This window comes from Arachis ipaensis, chromosome B06 (assembly GCF_000816755.2).
Source record: "Arachis ipaensis cultivar K30076 chromosome B06, Araip1.1, whole genome shotgun sequence".
NCBI classification, from domain to species: Eukaryota; Viridiplantae; Streptophyta; class Magnoliopsida; order Fabales; family Fabaceae; genus Arachis; species Arachis ipaensis.
In genome coordinates this window covers 120,783,818-120,792,473 of record NC_029790.2, presented here as the reverse complement: position 1 = coordinate 120,792,473, position 8,656 = coordinate 120,783,818, and positions in this window count along the sequence as shown.

Genomic DNA, 8,656 nt, shown 5'->3' with positions numbered 1-8,656 from the left:
GTTTTTTTTTTTTTTTACTTGTGATGGAAAAAAAATTTTTTTAGTGGAATTCATACTAAAATTTTTTTTCCTTCCCATTTTCTTTGATAACCAAACAAAAGAAAATATCATTTTCCATCCATTTTCTTTTCATCCATTTTCTTTTCACTCATTTTCTATCAAACCAAACATAGTGTACAAAAGGAACCCCCAATACTTTAACGGCATACTTTCCAGTTTTTCTTACTTTCTCGACCCACTAACTTCGAAATTCGAATTCTTAGTTACTATATAATTTTTGTTCATATCCTGCTCCAAAAACATGAAACCAAGTCTAATAAGGATAAAAGTCCACCTAAAAAAGGTGGTCTTTTTTATTTGTCCGACTTTATAAGAAGTCGGACGCAACAAGGGAGGTCTAGCGTTACTTATTTAAATAAGTAACTGTCTCCCTAAATATCTCATATTATCTCTACCTCATCTAAAAGGTAGATCTCAACAAATTTTTAAGAGAAAGAGAACGGCTATTCACCAACAAAGGTAGAACTATTTCAAAAGGTGGTTATCTACTCTAATATAAATACACCAACACCCCTCAAGTATAGTCAAGTCTCAATCTACTAAAAATCTGCTAAAAGCTTTTGCTAACTTAAGTATTAGAGTCTCTTGTAGGTACCCCTACCTCCTCACGAGGAACTTGGACGGCGGCACCTCGGCACCATAACAAATCAGACGCTGCCTTAGAAGGAGCTTGGACCTCACGTTCAGACCCAAATCACCATTTCAGGTAACCTTCGGGACATTGGTGTCGTTGCCGGAGAACCTGAAAGTCTACATTCGCGTATGGCAAACAACCAGTATAAAGACGGTCATACAGCGTTTGAGTCGAAACCAGATCCCCACCATTAAAACATGACGCTAGCATTACCTCCACCTCGAGAGAGAACAAATACCCCCCACGGGGAAGGAACGTCAGGAAACCCTCATCCATGGCAGATTCATTCGAAGGTCCACCTGCCTGAAGATGCCCGACGGAGATACTAGAGTTAGTTCGCGGCCACCGTAGACGATTAGAACAGCTCGAGTTGGAGGCGAACGACAACAAAAAGTAAAACGAGAATTACAAAAAGAAATACGACGACAAAAAGAGTTGGAGAAAAAGCTCTTGAGGTTAGAAGCCAACCTCCGAACATGGAGTAATTGGACAGATCGGGAAGAAAGCCCTCTTGGAGGTGAAGATCCATTTGTTGAAGAGATCATGCGAGTTCGAGTTCTCTGAAACTTCAAAACTCTCGACATGGATCTCTATGACGGAACGATCAATCCGAGGCATCATCTCAGCAATTTCAAAAGTCGGATGTACCTAGCTGATGCCTTTGATGCAACTCGTTGTAAAGCCATCCCGTCAACTTTGACTAAAGCTGCAATGAAATGGTTTGACAACTTACCACCCAGGTTGGTGACATGCTTTGATGACCTGGAAAAGAAGTTCCTTATCAGATTTTCAATCCAGAAAGACAAAGTGAAGCATACTCCAAGTCTGCTATGGATCAAACAAGAAGTCGGAGAGACACTCCGAGACTATATGGAGAGAATCAACAAAGCCTACTTGGTAACACAAAACTTACCTACTGAAATAGTAATAATAGGGTTGGTTAATGACCTTAAAGAATGGTCGTTCTCCCAATCCATATCCAAATGATACCCGACTTCCTTGTACGAAGTACAAGAGCGGGTAGAAAAGTACATTTACATGGAGGAAATTTCTGACTTAGAGAACCTCCCCCGAAGCCCAACCTGTCCTACCAAACTCGGGACAAAGAGAAGGAAGCTAAAAAAAAGGAAGAGTACAACTCAGAAAAGTCTCGAAGATACCATAACTACACCCACTTAGAGTTTCTTTTGTAGATATCTACAGGTAGATATGCCACACTAAAAAGGTTTCACCTCCTCGCCCTATCGAAAATAAAAAAGCAGAAAGTCGGACAGAATACTGCGAGTACCACAAACTGTATGGGCATTCTACTAATGATTGTTATGATTTAAAGAATGTCATAGAAAAGTTGGTTAAGAAAAATCGACTAGATAGGTACTAGCCGAGAGATCAAACGATCAAGGAAAGAGGAAACGAGATGACGATGACGAAGGACGATGAAATTGACCCTCGCAAACTCTTGAGAGACATATATGTTCATACCCTGGGTCGAGTTATCCGACCTGGGATGATTGGAGATAAAGCGACCGACCTCTTCAGGTCAGACTATCCGACCTCTTCTCAGAGAGCTCGGCCAAATCAACAAGAGAGCCCAGAAAAAGGCCCAAATAGAGGAACACGACCCAAATCCTAAGGCGGCCTAAGCCTATAGAGATAAGGGCGGTTCCAATGAAGATACACTGACCTCAACTCTAAAGATAAAGATAAGATGAGATAACTAACTTATCTTATCTAACGAAGGTCACATCTCAACACTATAAATACATTGGAGCACCCAGGTATAACTCATACTCTGATTCTACTAAAAACCTGTTTAATATCCATGCTAACTTAAGCATCGGAGTCTCTTGCAGGTACCCCCACCCTCCGGTGACCAAGGATCAGCAGTGCAGCCAGTCCAACAAGTCGGACGTGGCGGCTCCGGCCACCATCAACAAGTCGGACGCGGCGGCTCCGGCCACCATCAACAAGTCAGACACAACAGCTCCGACCAGTGCAGAAGATCTCGTCTGAGATCGACCTATAGTTTCAGGTAACCCTCGGAACATTGGCGCCGTTGTCGGGGAACCTGGAAGTCATCCCATCACCATGGCGAATGAATAGGACAACGACCACGACTCAGATCTAGAGGATAGAACACCGCACAAAAAACGCGGACACTACACCTAAGGATACTCCTCAACTTAACAACGAGAAGAATTCTCCAAACGCGGAAGCCATGGAGGCGCTTCAAGACCGTTTAAAACAACTTGAAAAAGAAGTCCTACATCAATGAGAGGCTGAGAAAAACCTACAAAGGGAAGTTAGGCGACGCTGTGAGTTAAAGGACAAGCTCCTAAAACTCGAAGCAGATCTCAAAGCCAAAACAACTCGATCCGGTCACGAAGACAGCCCCCACAAAGATCAAGACCCCTTCACCAAGGATGTATCTCACGAAGGCCCCAGATGCAATCCGTTATTCTCCATCCAAAAAGATAAGGCCAAACACGCTCCAAGCTTGCTAGGAATCAAGCAAGGAGATCGGAAAAATCTCCGTAGCTACATGAAAAGATTCGACAAAGCATGCCTTGACACACAAAGTCTTCCAACAGAAGCAGCCATCATAGGACTCATCAATGGCCTAAGAGAAGGATCTTTCAGCCACTCAATATCCAAGAAGTACCCAACATCTCTAAAACGAGGTTCAAGAAAGGACGAAAAAATACATCAACATAGAGGAGAACTCTCGGCTAGGAGAGAGCTCAGAAACCGAATTCTCCTAACACAGGACAAGGATAAAGAGTCCAGAAAGAAATAAGACCAACCCACTGAGAAACCTATCTCTTGTGGATGTTTAATGAGAAATACGCAACACTGAGAAGATCTCACCACCTTGCCCAATCAAAAGCAAAAAGGAGAAAGAGGTCGGACGAGTTGAAGATCCACCTCACAACAAAGAGGTCGGACGAGTTGAAGGTCCACCTCAAAACAAAGAGGTCGGACGAGTTGAAGGTCCACCTCACAACAAAGAGGTCGGACGAGTTGAAGATCCACCTCACAACAAAGAGGTCGGACGAGTTGAAGGTCCACCTCACAACAAAGAGGTCGGGCGAGTTGAAGGTCCACCTCACACCAAAGAGGTCGGACGAGATGAAGGTCCCCCTCAGACCAAAGAGGTCGGACGAGTTGAAGGTCCACCTCACACCAAAGAGGTCGGACAAGTTGAAGGTCCACCTCACACCAAAGAGGTCGGACAAGTTGAAGGTCTACCTCACACCAAAGAGGTCGGACAAGTTGAAGGTCCACCTCACAACAAAGAGGTCGGACAAGTTGAAGGTCTACCTCACACCAAAGAGGTCGGACGAGTTGAACGTCCACCTCACACCAAAGAGGTCGGACGAGTTGAACGTCCACCTCACACCAAAGAAGTCGGACGAGTTGAAAAGGACAACGGAGTGCGAACAAGCCTTCCGAGATTTCAAAATTCTTGGGGGCAACCACCCATTCTTTCCAGACCATGGGAAAGTGAAGAACTCGTATTATACCTCGCAGTGGAAAGTCGGTCAATAGCCTCAGCACTAGTCAGAGAAGACGAAAGTGGGCAACAACCCATCTACTTCATCAGCAAAGCTCTACAAGGGGCCGAACTAAACTATCAAAAGATAGAAAAAGTTCGCCTACGCCCTCGTACTCACCTCTCAACGACTGCACCCATACTTTCAAGCTCACACTATCAGAGTTCGGACCAACCAACCCATAAAAGACATCCTACGGAAAATAAACTTAGCTGGAATAATCCTACAGAGGACAGCTCGGATAATTCGGGGGACCCTGGACAAAACCAGAGAACATCTCGGATAATTCGGGGGACCCTGGACAAAAACAGAAAACAGCTCAGACAAATCGGGGAAAATGAAGTCCGACACATACCTCAGGAGCAGAATGCCCGAGCTGATGCATTTTTAAAACTAGCCAATACCAAACCAGGGGGCAATAACAGAAGCCTCATCCAGGCTACATTGCAAGACCACAACGAGTCAATCTCGAAGGCGGTATAAGGGATGTACTCAGGGTCAGCCACAGTAACACGCATTAAAACTATGAAATCCAGCTAATCAGACATGCCATCTGGGATCTTAGTATACACCTCAAAGACATAGGTCAACTATGGGGTTACTACCAAACAACTCAGGAAATAAGGAAACAACTCGGACAATAATAGCAAAACATCAGGTGTCAGATACAGCAGTAAAAGGGAAACCCCAGGACTCACACGAAGGTCCAGGGGCACCCTTTGGAGGCAACAACAGAGCAAAAACCCAAATACAAAGTCAAAGCTTTACATCAAAAAGCATGCCAACTTCCACATTGTCCCACCAGAGGAGCTCATCAGTGTAACATCACCTTGGCCATTCACAAAGTGGGGACTCGACCTCCTCGGACTATTCCCCCAAGGATCGGGACAAGTCAATTTGGATTACTTCACAAAATGGATTGAGGCAGAGCCGCTAGCTAATGCCACTACTCAAAGAAGTCGGAAATTCTTGTACAGCAACATTGTTACAAGGTTTGGGGTTCATTACTCCATCACCACAAATAATGGCACTCAATTCACAGACACAGGTTTCAAGAAGTTAGTGGCTGACTCAAAAATAAAGTACCAATTCACATCCGTAGAACATCCACAAGCCAATGGACAAGCAGAAGCTGCCAACAAAGTCATACTAGCTAGGATAAAACGGAGACTACAGGACGCAAAGGGAGCTTGGGCTGAAGAGCTCCCACAAGTCCTATGGGCATATCGGACAACTCCACACTCCGCCACGAAGGAATCACCTTTCCGATTAGCTTACAGAATGGAGGCAATGATCCCAGTGGAGGTCAAAGAAGGATCGCCCAGAATGATCCACTACAGTGAAGCGGCCCACTCCCAACTTCAAAGGGAAGAGCTCGACCTACTTCCAGAAATCCGAGAAAGAGCTCGGATCAAGGAAGAGATGTTAAAACGTCGAATGGCCTCAAGATACAATCAGAAGGTAGTACAGTGAAGCTTTGCTAGTAACGACCTCATCCTAAATCCGAAATGATATCAGAACAAGTCGACTGGGAGAGGGGAAGCTAGCAGCTAACTGGAAAGGACCATACCAAGTTGTTCAGAAGAACTGGGGAAAGGTTGCTACAAAGTGTCCAACCTCGAGGGGCAAGAGCTACCAAGGTCATGGCATGCCTGCAATCTAAAAAGGGTGCCAGGCCGAGATCCAAAAAAGATTGCCCGACTTAGAAAGGTAAGTACTAACATGTACACACTCTTATCCTCATTTTATTGTTTAAAAGATTGCAGATTCCCTAAAAAGTTTCCTGCCAAGACGCCCGATTACGGCAGATCGGCAAGGTGAAAACCAAATTCACCACCCGATCACGACAAAGTCGGCAAGATGAAAACCAAATTCATCGTTCGATTACAAAGCGACAAGTCGGCAAGGTGAAAACCAACTTCACCACCCGACCACGATGAAAACCGAATTCATCGTTCGATTTCGAAAAAGGTCGACAAAGTGAAAACAAAATTCACTGCTATATCAAGACGCATTCATCGTCCGATTATAAAGCAACAGATCGGCATAAAGTGAAAAACAATTTCACTGCACGATCATGATAAAGACAACCGTCCGATAAAGGTGAAAACGCGATTCACCCAAAGGACGATCTAGAGATGACAACCACTTTCTACAAATCGGCAAAGATGAACACAGAATAATGTAAGAAGTTATCGAAAGTGATCTAAAAAAGAACCTGACGAGGTCTTACGGATTGCTAAAATAATAACTTAAAGACTGGCCGACGTTAAGAAGTCGGACCAAGTCAACCCAAGTTATAAGTAAACCTTGGAAAGAGGTCTGGCCAACCCTATTAAAAAGGATTACTTTAACTTAGAAGGGCCCGACATGACAAAGTCAGCCCAAAATGAAAAGTTATAAAAGTAGTCCCTGAAAGAGACCTGACAAAGGTCCAAAAAAGAGGACTACAAAAATAACTTAGAAAGAGGACGACGGAAAGAAGTCGATCTCCTACAAACAAGTTATAAAAGTAATCCCTAAAAGAGACCTGACAAAGGTCCAAGAAAGAGGATTACAAAAATAACTTAGAAGAGATCGGCATGACGAAGTCGGTCGCCTACAAAGCGTAAAAGTTATGAAAAGTGATCCCTGAAAGAGATCTGACAAAGGTCCAAGAAAGAGGATTACAAAATAACTTAGAAGAGATCGACATGACGAAGTCAGTCTCCTACAAAAAACAAGTTATAAAAGTAATCCCTGAAAGAGACCCGACAATGGTCCAAGAAAGAGGATTACAAAACAACTTAGTAAAGGACGACGTAAAGAAGTCGGCCCCCCAAAACAAAAAGTTATAAAAGTAATCCCTAAAAGAGACCTGAACAAAGGTCCAAGAAAGAGGATTACAAAAATAACTTAGAAGGGCCCGACATGAAGAAGTCAGCCCGAGCCAATTAAAGCGACAGATTGGACCGACGAGAAGAAGTCAGACCAACAAAAGCTACAGATTGGACCGATGAGAAGAAGTCGGACCAGCAAAAGCTACAGATTGGACCGACGAGAAGAAGTCGGACCAACGAAAGCTACAGCTTGGACCGACAAGAAGAAGTCGGACCAACGAAAAACGTGCGATAAAACGGACATAGCTCCACCCAAAAAGCCACGGCTCCACGACAAGGCTATCAAAATTGTTTAGAATGACTAAAAAGTGTTCTACGAGAACACTAAAAAGTCGTCGGACAAGTTAGCCCCAAGGACCACCTCGACCAAACAGAAAGTGGACAAAACCAGAAGTGATCAAAAGAGGTCGGACAACAAAGTACCGACACTCTACAAAGATCCACAAAGGGGACAAAGACATCTCATAAACGGCCAAAGGAAGGCCAGGAATGCTTCGCTGAAAGGTACGAAGTCTTGAAAAAAGACACTACTTAAAAAGTGAAAAGCACGGCCTCAAAGACGGAGCTAAAAAGTCGTCCAAACAAACTATACCTAAAAAGTTCTTGGATTATGACTAAAAAGCCCGAACAGTGAAGACAAACAAGTCGGAAGAAAGCTGAAAATACCTCTCAACAAACTAAAAAAGGCAATACCAGACTGGCACAAAGGAAAAACTACTCAAGATCGACCAAAGTCAGGATGCTTGAGCACGACTTCCTCAAAGAGATCGAAGCTCCGAAAGCACGATCTCACGGAAAGATCCAAATTCAAGCAGGGGCAAAGTCGGACAGGTCGACGTCAGCTAAGAAGAGGCGCAAGTACGATCTCAAAAAAGAACAAGCCAAAAGGTTGGGAAACAACTTAAGGCTCAAATGTGCTTAGCTAAAAGGGATACAACTCCACTCAAAGAAGGCACAATCTCAAAACAGGGCTACGAACGTCATCCGAGACTAAAAAAGGTTCTATATAAAGAACACTAAAAAGTCATTGGACAAGTCACTAAAAGCCCGGATATCAAGCCGCAAGGATAATTTCGCCAAAGCAGAGGGTTGTCAATACAAAAGCAAGGCGTGATCCAGAAGGCAAGGGTAGAAAACCCACACTACCACTCAAAAGAGGACGGACTGTGAAGTACCAAAGCTCTAAAATCTACAAAAGATTGCAAAGCAATGAAGAAACAAGCCAGACAGATGCTTGAGCACGACTTCCAAAGAGATCGAAGCTCTGAAAAGCACAATCTCACGGAAAGATCGAACTCAAGCAGGGGCACTGTTCATACCCTGGGTCAAGCTGTCAGACCCGTGATGTTTAGCGACAAGCCGGCCGACCTCTTCAGGTCAGACTACCCGACCTCCTAGAAGGTTGGCCCATGACCAACCTCTTGGAAAGTTGGCCCATTACTGACCTCTTCTCAAAGAGCTCGGCCAAATCGACAGGAAAGCCCAAAGAAGGGCCCAACTCAAGGAACACGACCCAAATCCAAAGGCAG